The 27,872-nt window shown below is 37.5% G+C and overlaps 2 protein-coding genes across 4 annotated transcripts in view; one reads left to right on the top strand and one right to left on the bottom strand.

Annotated features, from left to right (window-relative positions):
• LOC134744847 (regucalcin-like) overlaps positions 1 to 21,151 on the top strand; it is a 290,519-nt gene extending 269,368 nt beyond the window's left edge. The window contains exon 7 of the transcript XR_010128124.1: positions 21,038 to 21,151. The gene's annotated coding sequence lies outside the window, so the exon portion shown is untranslated. The remainder of the gene's footprint in view (positions 1 to 21,037) is intronic.
• The window catches only part of LOC134744837 (liprin-alpha-1), a 226,811-nt gene that overhangs the window by 78,920 nt on the left and 120,019 nt on the right, over positions 1 to 27,872 (bottom strand). The window lies entirely within an intron of this gene.

Raw genomic sequence — 27,872 nt, 5'->3', positions numbered from 1 at the left:
TCGAACTAATCGTAGGACGTTTAAATCAGTAGTTGATGTGTAAACTTGCTTTAAGAGTCCCCGGCAAGCTCGGCCGAATTTCACCTTCCCATACAAACGGAGTTTCGTTCTCATTTTAAAACTACGCGTTGGATTGTAATGAAACTTTCCACATACAAAGACGTGAGGTATATCTAGGTCTGTAATTAGTTTATATACATATAGCTCTAGTATATAAAACACACGAAATAGAGCAAAAACAAGTTTTGTATGAAAAACTTAAATTCGCTGTATTTTTTTTACTATGGTATCTGAAGCTATATAAACTAATTACAGACCTAGATATCTTTACAACAAGGTGTTTTGATAGTAGCAGTAACAATAAACCACTGCCACTGACACTTCAATGATAGATCAGCAAAACAAATGACTCCGAACTAAGATAACAACCTCCACCAGGACTAGCTGCATTAAAACTTGAGCAATTAGCGCTCTTTGTTTCTTGTTCCGCTGCAACAACTTTTGATTGGAGTACAATAAATCATGGGCTAGTTTGTTTGATCCGCAGAGAAATCTTGCACTTTAGTTCTGAATTAGTTAAGAAGAGGCAGGGAAAAGGGAAGGGGGTAAAGCTATATAGGGACGAAGCGCGAAGCGACGGAAGAATTGAAGATGGTCACGGCTTTGTAGGGTAAAGCTATACAAGTTACAACCGAAAATATAAATAAAATAAATAAAAAATAAATAGATATTTACCAACACAAAAACAATGAATTGCAAGTACAATAAAGATCAGGTAGAATTTAAAATATTTGTGCAGTAAAATGAATGAGACTCAGAGAGACCGCTGATTTTCAGTCCCCAACAATTCTAAACTAAGTTATTAAATAAATACTAACCTAACTAACTAACCAGACGAATAATTCGCTGCTAAAGCGATGTTATTGGACAGTATCATTTCAAAGGCTTTATTAGTAATACATAGTTTGATAAAGGTATGTATTAATTAAAAAATAAAATTGTTGGCACTATAAGTTGACAAGTATCAGAAGAATTCATCATGCAACTGGTACCTTTACTGGCGACCAATTACCTACACGATGTCTTCTGTTGTGATAGAAGCTGGCTTTTACACATTTTTTTAAACATGTACTGAGATTTCACTTTCCTTATCGGAGGAGGTAGGTCATTCCAGCATTTAGATGCTGCAAAACGAAAACTGCCCTTAAATGAAACCGTCTGTGTATGCGTGGAATGCCTATTGAACCGGTTCTGCTGTCATTTGATCGCCAAACATAGCAATTTGTCCTATAAATATGATGCTTTCGTGATTTTTTCTATCGAGCCAATTAATCGAATACTAATACTAAGCTAACACATACATACATACAATTCGCGCGGGCGACTAAAAATACGTGAGTTAAACCGTATTTTAAATATTAGCACATAGTATCGAGGCAACTTTAACCATTTAAGGTTTTGGTTGGAGTCTGCTATTGCAAATGGAGTATATTTTTTGTTTAATATAAAAACTATACTTTTACTTTAGCTCCCTCTTAAGAAGAACGAAGATTTATAAACTAGGTATCTTAGCCTCTGTCCGCACCTTAACGTTTCGTAAAGATACAACTATTGTTAGCGTGTTATCTAAGTGCAATTGATATTCCACTAGTATTCAATACAAGAACCCAATACAAGCAACTAAGCTAGTATGTCATTGTGACATCTGGAGCACGAATACACATGTTTGTTTACCTGAATCCCTGTCGCAATCCTGGCGTGTACAAACATAATCACAAGCTGAACAATCGGTTGCTATTTGACATGTTTGGTTGGCACAATTCATTGTGGAGCTATGTACATATACTGCAATACGACTGAATCACTGAATTACCCCCTTAGAGCGTTTTCATATTGTCTTATCCTATCCGATATCGGATGTAGGATCCGACGTCCGCGTAGTCAGGCCACGGGGGCGCGCCGGGCGCCGTCTTTAGCGGTCACGCACACTACAACAAGCATTATGCCTACATATACGCACACAAACAAATATTATCGGTCCGACAGCTGGCGGGGTGGTTTAGGGTTTATTCAAATAGAGTCAAACCTTTAAAATTGTTTCGTAAAGCCGACTTCAAACGAACCGTAATATTCAAAAAATGTGTAAAAATAACAATTTTCCACCCTTCAAACCGCGGTCTTTATAAAACTTGCACGTAGGATAAGTATACAACCAGATGTTACAGCTTAAATGTTGTAGACACGCACGTAGGTCATAAAAGAGGCTGGTTTGTTATTCCTAGCGCTTTACCGAACATCAAACGTGTGAAAAATATAATTCGGCACATTCGGCATAATTAGGGATACGAAACGCTAAAGAATTTAACCGCAAACAGGCTCCCTTTTTATACCCAAAGGCCTTACTTTGGAAAAGATTTGTTACCTCCGACCACCGACAAACAAATGAATTCGATAGACGCTCCCTTTAATTAACTAAATAGGAGGGATCGACGAAAGCATAAACTTGAGATCCTGACGGAACTAGCTAAAGCAGTTTCTGTTCATGATCGCTCGTCAGTGGCTGGAGGCGTTGTAACAAATAACGACGTAATAAAACTAATAAATTAATGATAATTTTCTGTGGCCTCGCCTAGATAAACAGTATTATACCTAATATTACCCAACTGTTGTCCAAAAGCTCCCAAATATTAAATAATTTTACGGTTTAGACATACTTGTTTTTAGAGTTTTGAATGATTCACGGTTAGTTTCACTAGACTTATATTGACCGGAATATCGGGAGCTCACAAATAATACAAAAGGTAATCACGGTCTATATCCCGGTCAATATAAGTATACTTGTTTTTGTTACTCGCGCGACATGTTTCGGGGAGGGGAGAGGTTTTTTTTCGCGTACTGCCCTCGTGAACGCTGCTCGCACTGTTAGTGCTTGAGAATAGAGACCTAGGCTCTCCGAAACATGTCGCGCGAGTGAAGTGAGTCCAAACCGTAAAATTATTGAATGTTTGTCTCACAACAGCTTAATTCTCCCAAATATTGTCCGAAATTAACCCTAACAAGACGTTCAGGTGTCAGGTGTGATTATTACATGTAATAGTACTACCTATGCTAGCATATTTTATCTACCGATTGAAGAAAAAAGGTTTGCGGCCTGATTAAGATTTAAATAAACGTCAAAAGTTTAATTTGGATAGATGGCTGTTTCGAATGAACTTTGGGATGTCGCTGCAATTAATTCGATTTGGATAGATGGCTTTTTCGAATGAACTTTGAAATGTCGCTGCAATGAAACTTCAACAATCTAAACATACCTACCTAGAGGTATATAAAATTCCATAAACCTAAATAAAAAGGTAATAGCAAAAGCCTTTTCCAATTGATTGTTTTCCAAACGATTGGCTCGCGAAAACAGGTGACGGCCGAAGTAAAAACGCTTTCCTAAAGTTGTTACACGTGAACGTGCCGACGGCAACAGCAAGGGCAAAGATGAAAACATACTAAGGTCTTAAAACAAACTCTCTAACAATTATAAATTTTTAATTTTCAAAAATATTTTACAAACAATAACTCCCAAGGAATCCCAAGACCTGTGATCGTTGTTTTCTATAAAGCAAGAGATGGCCGTAACGATAGTACACACCGAATTTACTTGAGGACTGTATTTAGGGGTGTATCGAATGTCAGGAATTTTGTATTTAGAAAGTAACGATTTGAGAGTATTACTGACATACTATTTCCCATTATCCATTAAAATCGTTTTTGGAATGCCAAGAGAACATCCCCTGCATGATAGATACGTAAATTGTGATGTCCTCTTGCTCGCCTTGTGATGCAGGCGCTTAGCGATTGCGAAATATGTATGTGACGTGTGTATCGTCATCGCGAGACGCGAGGGGAGTTCATCTATAGCTCTCGTTTATTTTGCCCTCCGCTGCGACGCGATGTGTTATGTGTGAAATGTTGTTTAAAAAAATGTAAGGTAAACATCTAAGTGCTCGTCACTATCCCTGGGCAGTAAATGTAATTTTTAAACTAAAGTCATTGTCCATAGTGGTGATCTATGAACAAAAAGCAGGGTGTCATTTATTGGGATGGCATTAGCATGTCGAGCACTATACCTTAGTAGGTGTAAGTAAGGGTGGTATTTCACCTTTCCAATATTTGATCTATTTGCGTCTCACATTTGAGACGCAATGCACATTTGACCAAATATTGAACAGCTGAAACACCACCCTAAGGCCAAACAGGCACTACGACTTTTTGTCGTGCGATAATTTTGTCGCACAAATGCAATGTATGTCTTTATATATCAGCACGCATATACGACAAAAAATATGTATTACAGCGCGATTTTAGGAGGAGACTGCGCTGTTCCGACAACAAAATACTTGTGGCTGTTTCTGACGATATAAGGAGTCCGGTGTTTAAGCGCTGGATTTCTGTTCACATGGATTAGAACAGAAAATGACTGAACTACACGCGTCCCACGCCCATGCCACATGGAGGGAAAGTACCTTAAATATTGTAGATAGAACATTTTACTGAAAGAAGACATTATTTTAATTTTAAAAACAATTTTAACTGCGTTCATAGATTTTTGAATAATTATACGTTTGAACCGGGAATCGAACCCGCTACACGAGAAAAAAATCAACCTGTAGCTTTATCATACCGATCGAAAGGGTTCATCAGAAGGATTATTTTTTGCTAAATAACATAGTGTCAGAAATAAAAGGAAGACCATGAATTTTAACATTTTTAATACAAAATTAATCAATTTATCAAATGCTCAAAATGTCTCCCCTCCTGTTGAATACAAAGTTGCACTCTTTTGATTATTTCACTCCCTGTCGCTTTTTTGATCTTGCTGTGGTGGATATTCAGAATAATACGTCTAAGTTCTGTTTGTAGCTCGTTGACACTTTCATACGTGTTCTTGTAAACTAAATTTTTTACATAACCCCATAAAAAAAATCTAACGGGGTTAGATCTGGGGATCTTGGCGGCCATTTTGTTTGTCCATTTGTCCCGATCCAGGGACGAAAGTGTTCATTGAGATAGTCCCTTGTTCTGTGACTGTTATGAGCCGGAGCCCCACCTTGCTGAAAAATAAGGTTTTGTCGTTCTGCAACCGGAAGGTTATTATTTATCTCATTTCTTAAAATCTCAAGTATTTCTAAGTTCCTTTCCGTATTCAAATGCCCTTCGTAAAAATGTACTAAGAGGACCCGGTTATTTACAATCCCACACCAACAGTTGAACGAAAAACGCACTTGATTATTAGTCTCGCGGATACGTAAGGGATTCTCTCTGGACCAAATGCGATTATTGTGTCGGTTGTACATACCATTGTTGCTGAAGTTTGTCTCGTCTGACCAGATAATATTATTTAGAAAATACTGATCCTCTCGGATGAGCCTCTCGATTTCATTGCAGAAAATACGTCGTCTTTCATCATCACCCGGCAGTAATTTTTGCACTAGTCGCCCTTCAGTGTAACTTTTGAATTTGTATTTTTTCAGTACACGGTGTATTTTGCTTTTCGAAATTCCGATTACTTCTTCACCTTCCCTCACTGAACTTTTAGGATTTGCCTCAAAGTAAATCAAAATGTCGAGTTCATCGTCAGTGTTTATCATTTGGTGCCGCGGTTGTGGTACGCGATGATCGAAACGTCCCAAATTTAGCAGATTATCCACCAACCGTTTCATAATAAATCGAGATGGTGTATTTCTATCAGGATATCTTTCGCGGTGCCATTGTAAGGCTAATGTTATGTTTTTGTGATTCAAAAAGTATGCTTCCATTAAGTCAAAATTATTTTGAAACGCCATGGTTATGTGAAAAATTCACAATACAATGCAAAAATTCCACAATGAAAATCACAGAAACGAAAGAATAAAAGTTTGAAAATGGAACATATTTGAATTATTTCTTTATAATCAGCCAGCCGCATTGCGATGAACAAAATAATTTACGCGTCTTTCGGCTCAGGATACGGCTCGATTTGTTGCATACAACCAGGTACCTGCTAATTACGTATCTCTTTATCATTTTATCATGCACTTAAATTATAATAGGGAAATGATGCATATTTCTCAAGTGGGTACATTGATTAGTAATAGGTACTTATGATCATGTCAGTTGTATGTCCTTACGGCAATGTTAGCTTTTCATTAATCTGAACGAAATTCCACATCAAATGTTAAAATTCATGGTCTTCCTTTTATTTCTGACACTATGTTATTTAGCAAAAAATAATCCTTCTGATGAACCCTTTCGATCGGTATGATAAAGCTACAGGATGATTTTTTTCTCGTGTAGCGGGTTCGATTCCCGGTTCAAACGTATAATTATTCAAAAATCTATGAACGCAGTAAAAATTGTTTTTAAAATTTAAATAATGTCTTCTTTCAGTAAAATGTTCTATCTACAATATTTAAGGTACTTTCCCTCCATGTGGCATGGGCGTGGGACGCCCTGTATTTAGACTAATGTATAATATGACTGGCACCCCTTTACAGTGTCAATTAGTTCTTAAGTAGTATTTAATTTTGTACGCAATATGGGTAAATGCCTGAAATAAAAGCTTTTTATTTATAATTATTATTTAAAATCATGTCGCAAAAATTAAAACCGTATTGCGCGCGTAGAGTAAGAAGGTTAGAAGTTGACCGGAAAAAAAAGGTTATGTTATGACATAACCTAGACAACCTAGACAAAATGTTACGTTAAGGCGGTTCCCTGAGCCAGAAGGCGAAAAATCTCCTTACATGATCATGTTTTTCTATGAGGCGTTTATATATATTAGTAGACGTGGAAAAAATATATGTAGTTCTTGACTATATTATCTTTAATAACATAGCTTCCGATACACGAATTATGACACTTCGCTCGATACAATTAATTCCCAAAGTAACCCCTAACTCGGACTTTTAATCCAACTTTACTCGGTTATTTATTATGTGATACTATAAACAAAAAAAGGAGAAAAAACAATCTTAACTTAAATAGTAATTTCATAGCTTTCGAATTTCGATATTGCAAGGTAACGTTTTTAAAATAAAAAAAAATCGACAAAATTCGATCAAAATTGACACTTGGCGCGCATTATCTTTCCCGTTATGTTATGTTATCCTTTAATAGCAATATCTACAAAATTTTATATGCAGTGCAAAACTTATAGTTATTCCTGTATCTAACTAGAGCAAAATCTTGCTATCTTGCTGCCCCTAGGTCGGTTTGCCGTATTTTAGAGGTATATCAGAAGGCCGCCTACCCGAGGGAGACATGTTTTCTTATATTGCTTTTTGTTTGTTCGCCTCACCGTATAAGTTCAAGTTAGGAAAACGTTTTTAAGGTGAAGTTAGCTGTGAAGCTTAGATTTAAAATGCATAATGACCACAGTATAAAACAAAGTAGCTTTACGCTGTCTGTCCGTCTGTTCCTATGTATGCTTAGATCTTTAAAAGAACGCAACGGATTATGATGCGGTTTTTTAATTAGATAGTGATTCAAGAGGAAGCTTTATATGTATAATTTGTAAAGGTTTTGTGTAAACTAGTTGAACTACCCGTGCGAGGCCGGGCGGGTCGCTAGTTTTTAAATAAATGGGAACAGGGAAAATGTCTTATTACAAGCTTTTATTTAACTTGCAATGTACCTATGTATGTAATATGTATGTAACATGTTTGTAAGGTTCAAATCTTGCAGGTTAAATTTGACCCACTTCCCGGTTCCCGATGAAGCTGAAAATTTGCATACATATGTAAGTCGTGTGACAATGCAATATTATGGTACCATCGAGCTGATCTGATGATGGAGACAGGAGGTGGCCATAGGAACTCTGTGATAAAACAACTCAACTTAATTGTGTTTGGGGTTTTTAGAATTGTCTCGATGAGTATTAGTTGCCTGTGGAAAAAAGTACAGTCAGCGATAAAAGCTTGTACCAAAAATGAAATTTTTGCCAAAAACTTATTAACTACATCTGTATATAAGTAATAAAAAGTTATCGTCTAATAGCAGAAAGCATATCAAAATACCGTATCTTTGTCACGTTGTTAGTTTTTATCTGACACGTAATAAGACCTAGTTTTATCACTGTACCGCATTATATAACAATAGAAAATAGAGGCTATTATAGCATTATAGCGGCAGCCGTAAGCCACTTAAAAGATATACCTATATATTTTTTGATATATCGTGTTAAATGTCCCTTGGAAAAATGGTTGCTACGTGAAGAATATGTATTGAGGGTTTAACTGAAAAACGTACCTACTTAAATATCGTGTTTTGGCCGGAAAAATAACCAAATATTATCCTACAAATTAACAGGATTATCGTACATATTTCATATAGTTTACGTTAAATGTATGCACTCGTATTTATTGAAGTTTTATTTATGTTTAAAAAGGTTCTTGTGCTTTGGTATAAGTAGCTTACTGTTCCTTTAATGAATAAAAGAGTTATTTTATTAGTTTTATTTCTTTAAATATATACCTTAGTTTTTGCATTTCTATTTTTTTAGGGTTCTGTACCCAAAGGGTAAAAACGGGACCCTATTACTCAGACTCCGCTGTCCGTCTGTCCGTCTGTCTGTCTGTCTTTCACCAGGCTGTATCTCATGAACCGTGATAGCTAGACAGTTGAAATTTTCACAGATGATGTATTTCTGTTGCCGGTATTACAACAAATTCTAAAAACAGAATAATATAAATATTTAAATGGGGCTCCCATACAACAAACGTGATTTTTTTTGCTGTTTTTTTCCGTAATGGTACGGAACCCTTCGTGAGCGAAGCCGACTCGCACTTGGCCGGTTTTTTTTTTCTTAATTTTGCTCCATCTACTAAAGAGAAATTCTAAACAAGGGCGTACTGCTTTCTTGTTATTTTGTAGTTAACTTTTCCATATTCTGAGATCGGACAAAGCTACTAAATACAATGAGGGCTATCGTTTTTTTGCTCACCAGTTGGCGCCTCTGTTGATGGCGGTCCAAAAGACTAAAGAACAGTGGTCAGTCATTGAAGTGACAAGTGAGATTTGACATTTCGAACTATGGAAAAGACCACCATCTACACTAGCGCCCCTAGCGGCGAATTCATACGCGTTAGCCCTCATTACAAGTGCATGACTCAAAAATAGAAGTCACGTGACAGCTCGTAAAGCCGCAGGGGGGGGGGGGGGGTTGAATGTCACAGTCATAAATACAGGACGTTTTGAGCCTCATTGCATTGTAAAACAACCATTACCGACTGATTTATAGCTTTATAGAAATATGCTGAGTTGTTTACTTCATGATTAAAGGGGCCCACTAACTATCAGTCCGCCGGACGATATCGGCCTGTCAGTTCTTCGGAACTGTCAATTTTTTGTTCTAACTGACAGGCCGATATCGTCCGGCGGACTGATAGTCAGTGGGCCCCTTAATAGGGTAAGCCGCCTTGCGAGTGATATTTGGTTTAAAAACAAAAAGGAGGTATTTATTTTTTGTAAAATATGAATACAATGTGTATTAAATTTACTCACTATTTCAGATTTTTTTTAAATCTATTTCATATTTTTAAAATGCGTGAAAACATTATGGTTTCCATCAACACCAACGGTGTAAAAATGTTGAGTTCATAAATATAGTGAAGACCAGCTAAAAGTTGGTAAATATTTGCCTCAATCGGATATGCTTCGGTAGCTTAGTTGTTACAGCGGTGTCCCTAAAGCAGTCAGTGAATGTTTCTATTCAAGACGACCACTGTGTCGAAATTGTTACATCAAAGTGAAAAACGTCAGACCTTTTTTTAGGGTTCCGTACCCAAAGGGTAAAAATGGGACCCTATAGTTGAAATTTTCACAGATGATGTATTTCTCTTGCCGCTATAACAACAAATACTAAAAAGTACGGAACGGTGCGCGAGTCCGACTCGCACTTGGCCGGTTTTTTTTTAAATAAGCCAAGGCTCGCACTGCTCGACACATCGCGGTTACTTTTATTATGTGGGCTTATTATTTTATTCCTTAGCTTATTACTGTCATTTTTATTCAACTCCCGACCCTTTTCCCTCACGGAGACGCGGGCATTTCGGACAGCATCTTACTCCAGTCAATGGGGTACTTTATATGATACATATTTCAGAAGCTATAAATAAATTAACATCTTCACACAAGAAATCCGATATCTGCTTATAATTTCGAAGTCTTCATTGGCTAAATTCTTATACTCTCTTATACCAATAGCAATGATGAATGATTCCTATTTATTGGCGAATTCCGCAATTATTTATACGCCGCAGCATCTTTTTAACAGTAATTATGAAAATAGTTAAACATTATTATTAAGAAGTCGAGTTAATTTATTATGGCTCTTCATTAAATTTAATTAAGTTGGCCTTGTTATTTACATCTCATCTTACTGAATTAGAGAATTAACTGTCACTCATAACTGAATTGAAGATTTTTGTGATATTTTAATAATTGAACTAAAGTTCTTCGTTGACTGGACTCACATCGGAATACCCGGCACATATTTGTCAGGATTACAAGATTCAATACGGCGCACATGCGGCCTCAGTTGACAATTCCACTCATTTCATTAGAAGGGTCGCTTTGGCGTGGTGAAGTAGCTGGAATAGGTATTTCTAGCACATTTTTATTTAAGTAATTATATTAAATTTAAAAAATATGTGCTAGAAAAAAAAACATACCTGATTAAAAATCTATAAATCAAGTTTCTATGCCATTCCAGTCCTATAAAATCTGCAAAAAGTAATAAATAAAATGGAAATTTTTTGACACAGGGGAACATTATTTATGCACATAATTGCCTGATTTTAATTTTTGTTGCGATTCCCAGACATTTAAAATAAGCAAAGCGTGTGTAAGTACCGAAGAATGGTAGCCCAATGGTTGGCATTTTCAACTAGATTTAACGCAGCAGATTTTGTTTCTAAAATATTTGTTATTGACTGGTTGGTACTTATCAGTGCTAATAATTAGCTTGTTCAGCCAATACTTTTTAAGATAACGGTCATTTTTCATTTCATGTCCTTACTTATGACGCAGGTTTACAATTCTAACAAATTTTAGTCCTAAAAATCCTTTAAAAATCCTGTTTTATAAATCTTATTCCAAGTTACCTTACCAAAACATTTATAAATTATTTCGATACGGCTATACCACACGATATGAAAGCAGCACAACACATTGACACCTAAGTCCTTTCCAGAACCACAAAAAAAACACTATTATCTCTGGCACTTCACAACACTGGCAGCACAAAAAAAATCCAGTTCGAAATTCGAATTAGCGACGCGGGAGGCGGGCGGCTCGCGCGCGAACTCGCCGCTTTTGACGTGTTCGCCGTGTCGTGGCGATGGATGGTATTATGTACATACTTATGTGCATGTTTTTGATTAGCCGTTACGGTTAGGGGAAGATTTTAATGAAGTGTTGAGGTGGTGATAATATGTTTCGTAGAGGTAATAGTTACAATATTTTTGCGCTCGTAAACACCTCATTAAAACATGCATACAAATGTATTGAAACGTCTTTCAGAGAAATATAAACGTTTTAATAAATGAATTCGAAATGAACTACAATATTATTATTTTTTTCTTTCTGGTAAATTTCAAAAATCCACCTCTTAACGTTCTCCAAGTTGCACCCTAAACTCCCTAAAATTTCAAGTATACAATGTAACATGTAATAATTAATTAGGGGTCTATGAGTGAGGCAGTAAGAATCTTTATTTACTTCCTTTACAATTTCCTCTCTTAATAAAAAAATATATCCTTATTTTCGACTTAATTAGAATAATGAAACTTCAATAAAACAACAAAATCCTATACTCTGGAGAGACATTTCACGATTAGATATCATTTTGACATTTTGAGATCAATTTGTAAACATTGAATGTCACCCACCAACTTCGCACACGATATTATAGTCTGTCAAGCCATTTCCGTCAATAGAAAAAAGCGGCAAATTAAAAAAAATGTAGGCGCGAAAGGTTATATATCGTCCCATAGAAAATATGAATTCGCGCCTTTTACTACTGACAAAGTCGTTTGACCGTCTATACATATGTGGTATTTTCTATAAAAAAGGACCTTATTGTCGATGGCGCTTACCCCATTATCAACGATGCTCCGATATAAATACAATGCCGCGCGACGATGTGCGGCGTAAGCGCCATCGACAATAAGGTCCCTTTTCTATAAATTGTATATACAGATAATTGTATGTATAATTGTATTGTATGTATAATTGTATATGTGATTGTAATAATGTGGTACGTCCCACAATAAAAAAAGGAAAAATATATTAACATTTAAGGTCCCTTTTCATAGAAAAAGACCCATATATACATAGAATACATAGCTAATACACGTCACATAATCGAACATTCCGGTGTCGAGGGGATATACGTAATTGACACACTGTCACCGACACGTCAACTCTCCCGGGATTCAGAGATCATTTTTTTCACTTCGTATTCGTATTCAGTGTAATTGATTGAAGAAAAATGTAGTCTAAGGAAAAATCGTTAGCCGAACTACACAACGTTATACGGCGCCATATTTGTGGTAACCGAATTGTCAAACATCAAATTATTAACAGCCCGTACAGGGACATCTACTTTAGCTGTTTATATTTTTCCACTTTTTAATTCGTCTACTAATAATGATTAGAGTTTTGAATGATTCACGGTTAGTTTCACTAGACATATTGACCGGGATATAGACCGTGATTACCTTTTGTATTATTTATGAGTTCCCGATATTTCGACGCAGTTACATGCATCCCCCGTCACCCGTCGTCGTCGTCGTCGAGTTAGTCACCCGTGAACATGAAGCATGTAACTGCGTCGAAATATCGGGAACTCATAAGTAATACAAAAGGTAATCACGGTCTATATCCCGGTCAATATAAGTCTACTAATATATATGGTCAATATATGTCTGACACGGTTTGAAAAGCAGATGACGAAATAAAATCACCGTAAACCCATTAGCAATGAGGATGACAATTGACGACCACAATGCTATGGAACTTAAGAATAATATTTTATTTTTACAACTAATAGTTTTTCTTAAAAATTTTTTTGATCCTCACGGCATTTTACTCTGACCATAAGACAGTAATATCAGCGGTAGTCACTCCATCTCGAACAATCTCGAACAAATTACCTGTAAACAAAACACAAAAGCGTTAATATAATACTGAAATTCTCAAAGATATTACAAATCGATCAATCGGGCTTTTTACACGGATTAAATGGATCAACGGAATTTAATGAACCGATCATAATGGCGCCGATAACCCAAAGGAAAACATCAAGTGTTTGATCCGATACAAATTATATTTCACCACACCAACTCGAGGAAAATACTAACTACAAATCATATCCAAATGAACGCTATTTAATATTCATCAGTCAAAATCATCACTTCAAAGTCAATTTCATCAGATAACATGAAGGAACAACTCTTAGCATCAAATTATCATGCCACTCTTGTAGATAGAATGCAACTCTCCCATCAGTTTTTGAAGAATAAAGAGATCCTTTACGAGCATGTGTTGTGGTGGATTTTGTCCACCGCAACAGCTCGTAATGGCTCTCTTTATTCTTCAAAAACTGATGGGAAGGTTGCATTTTATCTACAAGAGTGGCATGGTAATTATTTCTCTCTCTGTGTGTGTGTATCACCGCTACATTAATAAGTATTATTGACCGAGCGTTAGTGAAGGTCTCCGTTTTAGCTTGGGCAAAAATGCTTTCCTATATATATATAGTTGGTCAAGCAAATCTTGTCAGTAAATAAGAACAAAAAAACTACACTCATCCCCTTCTTCTGGGCGCCAGCACCAGTGCAAGACAAGGGCAGTATGACTCTCTGCGTCTACGCCCGAAACGAGACAGTCTCTTGACAAACTATATGTCCGGATCTTTTCCTCTACAGGTCACATTTCTCAACAGATTCTCGTGAAATTTTGAGAGCAGGTTCATTCAGTATTTCGAAATTTTTCATAATAGCGGAACCACACATATATTCAGTTTTAAGACTTTTAAGTAATGCTCGCGAAGTCTACCTACAGCTCACAGAGTCACTAGTTTTAAGAAGCCAATACTTATCGAATTTAAACTGTCGTGAGACATAGTAACTTCGCCTAGGAGACCTAGGCTCTCCGAAACATGTCGCGCGAGTGACTAAAAACACGTGAGTGAAACCGCTATGTTAGTTAAGCCAATACTAGTTTAAATGGCCATAAAATGTTCAGTTAATCTAACATGTTCCTGCCAAGAATTTAAACGACGCACAATTACTTATTTACACACCTCATACAAAAGACACACGGGTACAAAAGTACTCTAGGTATAACTCTCCAAAAGATTTTGATAGCACACGCAGTGCTAGTGTCATTTAAACGTCATAATTTCATAGAAGTTTGACGTTTAAAATAACGCACTGCGTGTGCTATCAAAATCGTTGCACTTATTTTGGTCTAACTCTAGGTATACTACTTCCAAGATTCGAACCGGAAATAATGTCATTCGAATGAAAAATGCGTATGCTTAAAAATATGACTATACTACCTACTTTATGAAGCAAAAGCCCTTTTCCGAGCCACTGGTTAATCCAAGATGGCCGCCATTCGAAGGCACATACTTTTTTCACCCCTCGTTTCAACCCACAGGTTTACTTTGCTGATTGCTTTTTTACTGGGAATTAAACAATAATAGTTTACATACATTCAATAGATAAATACTTTAACAATAAGCATTATCGGGATTTTGGTTTTTGCAAAAGTGCTGCACATGTAATTATACATATTTAAAGATATTTATAAATAAACAGTTAAGTAAAACAATGTGGAAACCGGAATAACCTCAATCTTTGAATGTCGATTGAGTAATACGGAATCAGGTAACAAATTAAATATTTTTTATGGAAGCAGTACTTTTAGCAATCTTTTTCCACTTTTTCGTGATTCTTAGGGTTCCGTACCCAAAGGGTAAAAACGGGACCCTATTACCAAGACTCTGTCTGTCTGTCTGTCCGTCTGTCTGTCACCAGACTGTATCTCATGAACCGTGATAGCTAGACAGTTGAAATTTTCACAGATGATGTATTTCTGTAGGCCGAGCACATGATTGACGCGACAGTATCTCGCCGCGAGATAGACTACCCGTCTTTTACTAACTGTATGAATTAAAGGGGGACGGGTAGTCTATGTCGCGGCGAGATACTCTCGCGCCAATCATGTGCTAGCCCGGCTGTTGCCGCTATAACAACAAATACTAAAAAGTACGCAACCCTCGGTGGGCGACTCCGACTCGCACTTGTTCGGTTTTTTTCCGTTCTTTATTCAACACACCCGAGGTTTTTGACCACAAACATATGAAAAGTTAAATGAAAGTATGACAAAACAAACTGTGACGTCATGAGATTATAATAAAAGGAATGTCAAGCGACACTCGCCGGGCGCGGGTAGTGGGGGGAAACCAGCCCAGTCTGGTTCCAGCCAGGGACCGGCCCGCTATCCCTTATCGGGGTTTTATAAGGGTATTGCATAAGGCTTAACTCACCATACCCTTTGCCAGACAAAACCCTTTGTTTTGCTTTTAAAAACCCTTATATAAAGCTACCACATTTGAGTAATCGGTAGCCCAAATACCCTTACAAAACCCTTATCATCCGCTCACCAACACCTTGCATATTGCTTATAAGGGTTAGCCTTATAAAGGGCTTCATTTTTAGCATATAAGCGTGCTAATTTAAGTCGTCTACCTTGTTCATAAAGCACACATTACTTCGAATCCGAGCGATCGTCGGCGGCGACGGCGGCGTTCTTTGACTAGGCACGTATTTTCTTTCCTTTTCATACACTACCGTAGATATATACTAATCCTGTCTCTTTCACGCAAAGGGAAACCTTTATAAAAAGCGCTTAAAGATAAGGGTAACCCTTATTAAGGGCTAGCCTTATTTTTGGTTAGCTTTTCGGTAAGGGTTAGTCAAAGGTAGGGGTATGAATGGGCTTGCAGTTCAAAAGGGAAAGTCTTTCAATGTGTTAGCCGTGTTTAAGTGTTGCCCATTGAAAGGGTTTTATCGCGGAAAGGGTTGTCCGGTCCCTGGTTCCAGCCCCGGCCGCGGACGGGCGGGTGTCACCTAGGCATTCGAAACCTATTTATGCATTGTTATTGTGTTCCCCAACACCTACCCAGTAAGAGGCGGGACGTTACACAAACCCAACTTCACTTCTATCCATACTAATATTATAAATGCGAAAGTCTGTCTGTCTGTCTGTCTGTCGTTCTGTCTGTGTGTTCCCTCTTCACGCTTAAACCGCTGAACCGATTTAGATGAAATTTGGCATAGAGATAGGTTGAGTCCCTGAGAAGGACATAGGATAGTTTTTATCCCGAAAATCATCCCTTAAGAAAGTAAAAAGCGGGGTGGAATTGAGATAAGTAACGAAGTGCCTGCTAATTTGTGTGCATAATATGCTGAAATTTAGATTGCTATGAGAATTTTCCAGGCGCTATTCTTACTCTAGCTGCGGTTACTAAGTCCACGCAGACGAAGTCGCGGGCAAAAGCTAGTATTCTATAAAATTGACAAAGCACTTAGAACCTAAAAGCTATTTCAGCCCAGTCCTTCAGTTAGGCTTTCAAGCCAGGCTTTATCGAATGCAGAAGTTTTATAGCGATCGCCTATTATCTAGCCTCTGGTTTAAAAGGCTGTTGACCTGAAATTAGATTGGTTAGACTATTTACGACGAAAAGTAGGTAGTTAAGCGGAATCTTATACCTTTAAACGAGCAATTCTTGTATATATATATATATATATATATATATATATATATATATATATTTCGGGGATCTCGGAAACGGCTCTAACGATTTCGATGAAATTTGCTATATGGAGGGTTTTGGAGGGCTAAAAATAGATCTAGCTAAAACAGTCTTATCTCTGGGAAAACGCATATTTTTGAGTTTTTTTATGTTTTCCGAGCAAAGCTCGGTCTCCCAGATATTAGTTGTTAAAATGAATAATAGACTGAATGACGTTATTCAATCATCTGTCAAATTTAATGCCGTTGAATATCGTTTGTGTCAATTCGCTATTTTGACATTTGTGTTTCTTACAAAGGCACAAAATTTAACAAAAGTATTGTAAATAAAGGGGGCTATTCCCTTTTTAAATTTGTGTTCTCATTATCTCATTTTGAACGCCTCGCCCGCTTGGCAATTTCTATTGGTGAATGTACGCACAGCTTGGTAAAATATCTCAAATATCTGGTTGCACAAACTGAGGGCCTACCGCGAACATCGAAAATCGAAAATTTCCACCAACTATATCTTTTTAAAGCCTGTAATATATGATCATTGTCAAGAGGGCGCTGTTATTTTCATGTATAGGGTGACAGTTCAGTATAGTATGAAAATATTAGTTCCAGTGAAATTCCGCAACATGGCGCTTGCTCATATATTCCTGGTCAGGCTTTAATTCAATTAAGGCATAATAATAATTAAGGTGACAGGGATAATTGCTCGAAATTATCGATTTTCGATGTTCGTGGTTATAACCCTGAAGCGGCAATCGTACAAACGAGAGGCACTGAGCGTCGTGTCAAAATGAAATCAATTTGTTGTTTGAATCCCACTCCTGATAATCTGACGGCTGATTGACTGTAGCAAGGATTTTCAACTGTTGGTTTTTGACTTAGAGGATATAACCAAACGGAGACGCCTTGTTGTGTGTTGTTGTTGTCTGTAAATTTCTGTACAAATAGTCTGCCGATTTTTGCGGGGGAGGGGCACGTCAAATGTATACGTAACGTAAAAATAGCCATGTCAGATAAACGTCAGTCCATACATTGTGTATGACCATTGGCCGCCTATTTTCGATAGAGGGGAATCATGCAATAATAATAATTTCATAGATAAGAGATTTGTTCTTAAAAATGCTGGACGTCATTTTCATTTTTCGGTCGCATCATACAGGGTTTATGATACGTCTGTATATAAAGATTTTTAAAGATTTCGGTTTTTGCTGATTAAAAACATAAATCTTCAAAAAAGACCTTCTTCCATCCTATTTTCATAAATTTGATTTCATCATGCCTGTGAAACAATTTAAGTATTTCAAGGAAGTCAATTCAAATTCCGCTGAGAACTTTGTTAAAAGCTGATTAAAAAAACGCGTACCAAACTCAGGCAAACCATATTCAAATATTCAATCACTTTGAATGTTAAATCTAAAATCAGGTTCAAAGGCAAAGTTGAGGAAATTTATTAGTAAATTCGATTTGTTTACATGGTCCATTTTTAGGGTTCCGTACCCAAAGGGTAAAAACGGGACCCTTTTACTAAGACTCCTCTGTCCGTCTGTCTGTCTGTCCGTCTGTCTATCTGTCCGTCTGCCTGTCACCAGGTCGTATGCCATGAACCGTGATAGCTAGTGAGTTGAAATTTTCACAGATGATGTATTTCTGTTGCCGCTATAACAACAAATACTAAAAAGTACGCAACCCTCGGTGGGCGAGTTCGACTCGCACTTGTTCGGTTTTTTTATTTGGATTTTTTTCATGTTATACTAGCGACCCGCCCCGGCTTCGTACGGGTGCAATGCTGATGTATTATACATATAAACCTTCCTCTTGAATCACTCTATCTATAAAAAAAAACGCATCAAAATCCGTTGCGTAGTTTTAAAGATCTAAGCATACATAGGGACAGACATACATCCAGACAGCAGGAAGCGACTTTGTTTTATACTATGTAGTGATACTTATACTTACGCAGAATTACGACCTCTTTCGATCCTAAAGAGAATAACGTGTTACAAGATTTTCCCATTCCGTTATCATTTTTTATAGACTTTGTATGACAGTAACGGAATAAAAGGAACGAAGTATGTATGGAAATTGAGTATGTATATTTATCCATGAGTAGAAATAACACAAAAATATATATAAAAAACCGGTAGCACCGAGGGTTTCGTACTTTTTAGTATTTGTTGTTATAGCGGCAACAGAAATACATCATCTGTGAAAATTTCAGCTGTCTAGCTATCACGGTTCATGAGATACAGCCTGGTGACAGACAGACGGACAGCGAAGTCTTAGTAATAGGGTCCCGTTTTTACCCTTTGGGTACGGAACCCTAAAAAATGTAGTGTATAGTTACTACCGGTGACGGCAGAGCTGGCAACTTCCTCAGAGAATAAAATAGCGTGTTTATTTATTGGAATTTTTAGTCGGTTCGATTCCCGGTCGATACAAGCTAATAAAAAAAATCTTTGAATGCAGTTTTCTTACTTTAAAAAAATAAAAGAATGTTTCCTTTAAGTAAATAACTTAAGGTTATTCCCCTTAGGTTAGGCACTTTCCCTCCAGGGCCCATACATTTTTTCCACACTGTATATACATACCATAAACTCAGGATTTTAAGAGCTATTTTCCCCTGGACAACTAACCGTAGGTACAGATATAGTGCATAATTATTTTCCATTGTATTTTCACGGAATCGTACGAACATGTCTTGCTATTTGAGTCAGTCTCGGTACAAAAAGTACTTAGGTTGACTGAAGTAGCATGACAAATACGAACGTTTCCGAGAAAATACGATGAAAAATAATGCACTACATCTGTAACCGTGCCAATGAGCGACACTAAAAAGTTGATTCACCCTAAAAAATACTTTCCTATAAATAGAATACCTCTTTTGGAGTCGGTAAAAAAAGCGAACATCACAATACAATCACAATACATAGACATAGTATATACAAGTAGTTATAGACATGAAACCGAGCGACCAGGGGTAAAGAAAGACATATTCATGTATTGACAGTTTCATGTATGGCAGCATAATCCTTTTTCTCTTTCACTCTTATAAATTTCGGTATTTCGCCATCGCCTCCTTGCTATGATGCCATAAGAGAGGTATGGGCACTGTGAATGACATCTCGCTTTGTGTGGTAGGGCACAGGACAGCGGATGTCATTTCAAATCTAGAACAGAGCCCAACTGGGGAAGTACCTCCACCTTACAGAAAACCGCAGTCAAATAACACTAGACCCTACTCATAGTGTTGTGTTCCTGCCGGTAAGTAAGGTTGCCAGAGCTCAACGAGGGAGAGGAGTGTTAGGGTCGGCAACGCGCGTGTAAATCTCCGGTGTTGCAGGCGTCCATAGGCTACGGTAACTGCTTACCATTAGGCGGGCCGTATGCTTGATTGCCACCGACGTGGTATAAAAAAAAAAATAACCCGCCCATGAAAAAATGCCCGGTCGGTGATAAAGATAAAGCATGGCACTATTTTCTCTTTCCTCTTATAGGAATCGCAATAAGACTATCTTTCTCTATCAAAGAGTGCCAGGCCCTTGCAATAATACAATTATTCATTCACTCATTCAACTGGCCACTCTCATTCGTCCGCCATTACGGCTTCTGATTGGATCCTTCTTATTTCATTAAGGTCTTCGAGATCAACGCGTAATAAGATTCGAAAGGTAAGTCAATATGCCGAATACCCTTTCAAACTATCCCCTTTCAATCATCATGTGCAATTCCAAACTCAACGTTAGTTCTTTAAAATTAGAGTATAAATTTGAATGGCATGTGCAAGCTTGATACGAGGTAATTTGAGGACATGTTCCAGGGTGATGGTATTTCAATTTCATCCCTCGTTGAGTCCCTTAAGGGGTCCACCTATACTAGTCCGCCGGACGATATCAGCCTGAGTTAGAACAAAAAATTGACAGTTCCGAACAACTGACAGGCCGATATCGTCCGGCGGACTGGTAATCCGTGAGCCCCTTTACGCTCAACCGGCTCTGTTCAGGGACTCTTTGATATCTGCAGGTTCGACAAATGGAATTATTAAATTAAGGAAATATGCGAATATTCTTTAGATTGATTCTAAAATTTGTACAATTGAATATTTTTAAGAGCGATACTTCAGTCGTTTCAAGATTTCCGGACCGATATGACCTTCAAACCTTCAAGAAAAGAGCGTATTCCCATCTTAAAGGCCGGCAACGCACTTACAACCCCTCTGGTGTTGCGGGTGTCCATGGGCGGCGGTAATCGCTTTCCATCAGGTGATCCGTCTGCTCGTTTGCCTCCTATTTCATAAAAAAAAAAAAAAAAAGATTTTATTATATTTGCGACTCGTTATTTTGAAAACTTTAATTTAAGTATATAATAGACCGTATATATCGTTAATTATGGGTACAACTTTACTTAGTCGTTTTTTTTTGGGTAGGTGTGTCAGATTTCGTCTACGTGGTGTGCACAGGAATCCTCAGCGCTCTAAAATATGTGTAGTTTAAAAGAATATCACGAGAACCTAACAAGCTACCATACTTTTATCATAAACAAGAAACCAGCGATAGGCTCATCCCTGCCCTACCAAGGACGGAATACAAATATTTTATTGACACGCGCGTGATTTTGACGTGATCATCTTCGATACGAATATTTCCGTACGAAACATTTTTGGAGGCAACAACCTTTCTATTCAGATAGGTTTCTACGGGATCTTAGAATTGTGTCAATAATAAGTTAACTTTCTAATTAATGGTTAAATATTCCACTTTGCGGGTATAACGTAAATGTTGCAGTGCTAAACACTGTCCCCAAAGTTGCCATCTTCAATCTTAATTCCAAGCTTGACTAACGGGCTGTCATGTATGCTGTACACTTTCGAAAAAATAGTTTATTATTCATTTGCTTACTTGAATTATAGAGACTACAAAGCCGCCTGAACTGTCTATAAATTTAATATATGTCCTAGGTACCTATACACGTTTATAGGAGCGTTTCATGATAAAATCGCTTACGAACGCTATGATTCGATAAAATTTGTTATATTTAAAGCCATGCCACAGAATATATAATAGTACCAGGTACAGAAGACTCACTCCCTAACAAAACGCGTCTACTACGCGCAAGACAGCGCAAGCGCGTGCAGGCGTGCGTTCCGTGGCGGTGCGCGGCAATTACTATGGAGAAACCTCAAAATTGAGGCGGCCGCAGGTACTTGTAGCGACGCGACGAAATCTCGGATTGAGACACGCCTGGCCAAGCTATGTCGTCAGATATAAAATCCTAGCATACGCAAAAAATCAAGTGTATAGCGTTTGGTAAAATACTATCTACAACGCGTATCTTTGTGAATAGCTACAACACGAGGAAATGTTTTGAATCTGAATTGGCGGTGATCACTCGAATGTTGTTTGGAATGAATTGCACGGTGTCACGGAAGTATACGGGACAGTTGACGTGTGGATAAACTTTGTGTCAGCATTTTTACATATGTAGACAGCAAACGAGACAACGAACAAAATAAGAGAAAACGAAATGTTACCAAACTTATGCACAGTTCAGACCAATTTGTACCTTCTGTTTAAATGTTGATAAATCTGTTCGTTCCGGGTAATTAAATGCTAATACACAAAACTAATACATACCAGGAAAACTATATTATTATTGCGTGGCATAGCACTGGATGTGTTAAAATTAGTTTCTGCAAAAAACCTTTTTTTGTTTTAAATTTGCCTCCTATATAATATTGTCTTCGGTTACCGCGATAGTTACTCATGAAATAAAACTATGAAAACGGATTATATCGCGTATATTGAATTTATAATACATCCCGACGTTTCGAACCCTTTACAGCGTTGGTGGTCGTTGGTGGTGGTGGTGGTGGTGGTGGGCGTTGGTGGTGGTGGTGGTGGTGGTGGTGGTGGTGGGCGTTGGTGGTGGTGGTGCGTGGTGGTGGTGGTGGTTGCCTCCTATACTTGAGTTTAATATTGTGTCGCACTGCTACCTATATATGTGACATCCCACGGGTAAAGGTACCTTATGGCGGTTGGCGATTACAAGTTACAACGCATAGCAGCGTATTCGTATTGGAGCGTCGTGAATAACAGCGTAAGCGCCAGCCACCATAAGGTACCTTTTCCCATAAAACGTCACATATTTCCTAACTATTGCAACAATTATTCTAGTTCATAAATGATAATTTATTTCCGTTCCTGTTTCCGTTGCGGCATGGCCGTCCACACCGGGGGCTCATTAGCAACCACATTAACGAGCTACCGGCTGTTGCCATCATAATCTATCACTTTAATAGCGATGCGATTATAAATTAATTTACGATTTACGTCATTCCGGTAGCATCATCAAATTCTTTTTTAAGTGCGTTTCTCTTGAACCTTATACCAAAGATATATATAACTCCGTAATGAATGGATACAGTCTAAGGTAAAAACGTGCCTCGAAAATCAAGAAAATTCAAGAAAGAAAATTGACTTGAAATTGGTGTTAATGGCGATGGCGCCACTACCTTTGGCCTACTTTCGAATAAATGGCGTTGACGGTTTCGTTTGTTATTTAACAATTTTAACGCATATCAGTGAAAGAACATGGGTCAAAATCATATAAAAATAATTAATGCCAATAAAATAAATCATTGTATTTTTATACATCTTTATTTTTAGTTTTAATCGTGTGTCGATAGATGGCAGTGAGTTTACTGTGGCTACAAAATTTACTATGACAGTACCCCTCTATCCCATTATATCCTCTATGCTTATACGTAGATAATTAAAGCTTTTCAATGGACTGCAAAACGAGTCCATAATTATGTAGATATGTTATGAGTTATCGATATTATAACAACAAAGAGCATAAAATTCGTTTAAAAACTTTGCTAAAGTTGTTGTGCAAAGGTGTCGCCAATTTATTCCCAAAATTTATTACTAACTGCTTAAACTTTAAAATTTTAAATAAAATAGAATCCCCAGGGGAATTTATCATAAACAGTGAGAGAGAATAAGTTAGGGATAAAATATTTAGAAAACCAAAAATTGTTCCCGATAAAAGACGAATTTTGACCTAAATCTGGACGTGGGGTAAATATTAAGTAGTAATAACATATGTGGCATTTTCTATAAAAAGGGACATTATTGTCGATGGCGCTTACGCCATTATTAACTCCGATTTAAATACAATGCCCCGCGAAGCTGTGCGGCGTAAGCGCCATCGACAATAAGGTCCCTTTTCATAGAAAATGCCCCTATATCACTCCGTTTTATACAGACGTGGTATTAACATTTTGTGCGGTAGGTAATAATTAAATAAAAGCACAGTGCATTTGTACTAATGCAGCCAACTGTTGAACTATCATTACAATTAGTCACGTACAGTTTAATGTCTATTGCGTGTTTTTCAGCGGTTACCGGACAGGTCATCAGATAATGCCGATAATTTTAATTATTACTGCAATTCCATATTAGGTCAAGGTTATTTTTTGAGGCAAACGAGCAAACAAATCGCCATCAGATTTAAGAGATTACCGTTGCCGTATGAGCATAGAGTAACTTATACTAGAGCGGTACTGTCATAGTAAATTTTGTAACCCCAGTAAATTCACTGCCATCTGTCGACACACTTTAAAACTAAAAATCAATATCTATAAAAATACGATAAAATGTATTTAAATATGGATAAATGATTTTTTTTATTTGCATTAATTATTTTTATGATTTTGACCCATGTTCTTTCACTGATATGCGTTAAAATTGTTAAATAACAAACGAAACCGTCAACGCCATCTATACGACAGTAAGCCAAAGCTAGTAGCGCCCTCTTGAACGAGAATCAAATTTTCTTGATTTTCGAGGCACGTTTTTTCCTTAGACTGTATACATCTATTACGGAGTTATATCTATCTTTGGTATGAGGAATGTTATGAAAGTCAAAGAAGCGAAAGAGGTATGTCAGGATCGTAGCAAGTGGAAATCCGTGGTCTCTGCCTACCCCTCCGGGAAATAGGCGTGATTATATGTATGTATGTATGTTACTCATTAATAATGTTGTTCAGTGTAATATTGATAGCTTATTATGCAGTGAACTAACGTGGAAAGTGTGCAGCTAATAAAGGATTAGCCGTGAAGCACTAGGAAATCTACCTTGGCTAATGGTATAGTCCAGCTGTCACTTTACTAATAGCATCTACCGAACAAATTTAAATCTTCTCGAGGGTGTAGGGTTATTCAGGGTTAGAGCCGGCGTACCTTTATTTGACGTTTATAAGCGCATTGTAATATGCCTTCTTAACCATTCCAAAGCGCTTATCAAGGCCTTCAGCAAAAAGGCGTCTTCGAGCGCCTTGGCGCTGCCTAGGAACCAACTGCGCAACTTGGTTAGGGTTGCTTACCGGGCACTGCGGCCTAAATAAGCACATGCACACTGTGGGGAAACGTGACATGGGGCGGTGCAGACTCTGTATGGAGGCAGAGGAGACGCCCCTACACATCCTCACAGAGTGCCCCTGCCTAATGCGCACTCGTGACTTGATCCTGGGTGGACATATATTGCGCCCGGAGGAGTTAAAGTCTCTCGAAACCAAAAAGATCCTGCAGCTGTTTGAAGTTGCAGGTTTGGATCGAGAGTTGTAGTAGGTGGCGATCACAATAGATCAGAGATGGTCGCAGTGATACATAGGCTCTGGAGCCTTACATAGCCCCTAGAAAAAGAAGAAGAAAAAGAATATGCCTTCTTGAATAATAAACTATCTTTATCTCTAACGAACATTACTTTTGGCATTGGCGAAATCATCATCATGGAAGCCATTTTTTAAAAGAAGAAGAAGTTTTTATCTTGTTGCTAATTGGTAACAGTATATATTACTTATATCTGTTACATATATCTGTTAGCAATTCGTAATCAATTGCAAATGTACAGAATTGGGGAAGCCTAACAATGTAGATGAAGATAATGAGAGCTCGCCCACGAGACTTGTCATGGCAACAGGAGCGTTGCTATAGTGTTAGCTTTAGTTAGCATTAGAAAATGAAATTGGTTTGATTCGAGGTACGATTGATCAATTTCGGAATTTCGAGGCTGATACCATCAATAAGTTATAATGTACAACTTACATGTATTTTTACCTCGTTGAGTAGGTTTGGCTTAGGGTTCAAAACGTATGTAATATCACAGGGCGGACACGCCATTCATCAAAAATCACGTTTCTATGTGCGAACGGCACGTCTGTACACGCGGCATGCGTCATAGTGTGAGTAAGTTGCTTAAAAATAGTACTGAGCGGCCGGCAAACGGCCGTCGATCTGCTGTCGCGGGGCGAGGTAATTCGAATCGGGGCGGGGCGGTGCGTGGCCTTTTTGTATGATAATACTATTACTTATTCTGTGGTAATATGTAAGTTATAATGAAAGTAAATAACTAAATAATTTCTAGTTTAACTTTGTTGATCCAAGGCTCATCAACACGCCATTTAAGTAAATCATTTTCTGTTCTTCTTTTTCAACATTACGGCAAACCTCAAGTGTAGTACCGACGGTAAATTTATGACGCTTGTTGGAAAGTTTAACAGGCAGGCGAATAGGCCGTGTCGGTCTAACGATGTGATCTACTGCGTACTCTAACGTAAAAAAAAACACAATGAAGTAACAATGAGTTTAAGGTTTCAACTCAGACGGACGCACCTACATTTCAGAGTCCAACCAAGCACAGGGGGGGGGGGGACATGTTTGTATGTCTCACGACAGTTTAAAAGTCTTTAAATACGTCCTCCGAATACTTTGTTGTATTGTCAAAGAATTTAAATTCCTACCCATTTTGTACTTTGTCACAGTGACAATAGTAAGAGATCTCTAGCGACTTTCATATTGATTTTCCCTGTGAGAAGGTACTAAATGGGTCTAAAATTAAATTATTTGACTGTACATCATAATATAAGATCTATCGGTAGGTAACATTGGCATCACACGCGAGTACTTTTCGGCTTTCAACTGAAATTTACGAGGAACATCGTAATAGAAACGAATACAGATCTGTTCATTAATACCTATATTAATGGCCTGGCTTCGCACGTTATGGAATTAAATGTTCATTTACGAATACTAATGGAGTAATGGCAAAAACACAAATTGAAATTAAAAATTTTCGATAAAAGATAGACGGAATTCAAAAATCTTAAAATTATTTGAGACGTCTGCAAGCGATATAACAAATTTTCGAATTCAAGGAACAATTTAGAAATGTAATGCTACAGGCAAGATTCGAACTCGCGACCAATGTAAGACCCGTCCGATCGCTTTCACCATCTCTGGCAAGTTCTGGTAGCTTAATAGCTATCAGTTCTGGTAGATCAGAAAATGAAACAATCTATAAAAATCAAAAGGGAGGCGAAAAGATCAATGTTATATCGAATCCTGTAAAAAGTATTTACAGTACATATGGTGCTACTTTCTCGCACTAGTGCGTCAAATAGCACTTTTCGTGCATATGTCTAACGTTTAAAGGGCCATATGTACTGTAAAACGTTGTAAGATACACGTGCGAATAGGTAATTCTCAACTCGTGTCGATTTAAAACACTCCCTGCGGTCGTGTTTTAATTTATCGCCACTCGTTTCGGATTTCTTCTTTTCCGCACTTGTATCGTAAATAACTATTTTTATGATGTCAATATATAAATAATAAATGAATAAATATTATAGGACATTCTTACACAGATTGACTAAGTCCCACGGTAAGCCCAAGGAGGCTTGTGAAGACTTAAATACAAATAAATGCCCTTACCGGGATACATAGAGAGGAAAATGAGGACTACGTTTATTTATATGAAGAAGCGGTTTTCCACTACACTCTTAAACTAAGCGTACTATATACAATAATACTTGTTCTGCATTCGTTTAAACAGACTTGCAAAACTTGCATTTATGCATCCGGAGCAAACGCAACAACAGCGGTGAAAATTTAATTCACAATGCACCGCGGTACTTACACTAACGTTAACTTTAACTTATGCATATTCAAATCTTGTGTGAGAAGGTT

The sequence above is a fragment of the Cydia strobilella genome, chromosome 10 (assembly GCF_947568885.1).
Source record: "Cydia strobilella chromosome 10, ilCydStro3.1, whole genome shotgun sequence".
In the NCBI taxonomy this organism is placed as follows: domain Eukaryota; kingdom Metazoa; phylum Arthropoda; class Insecta; order Lepidoptera; family Tortricidae; genus Cydia; species Cydia strobilella.
Note: the sequence above shows the minus strand (reverse complement) of the source record. Positions and strands in the feature narration are given on the sequence as shown.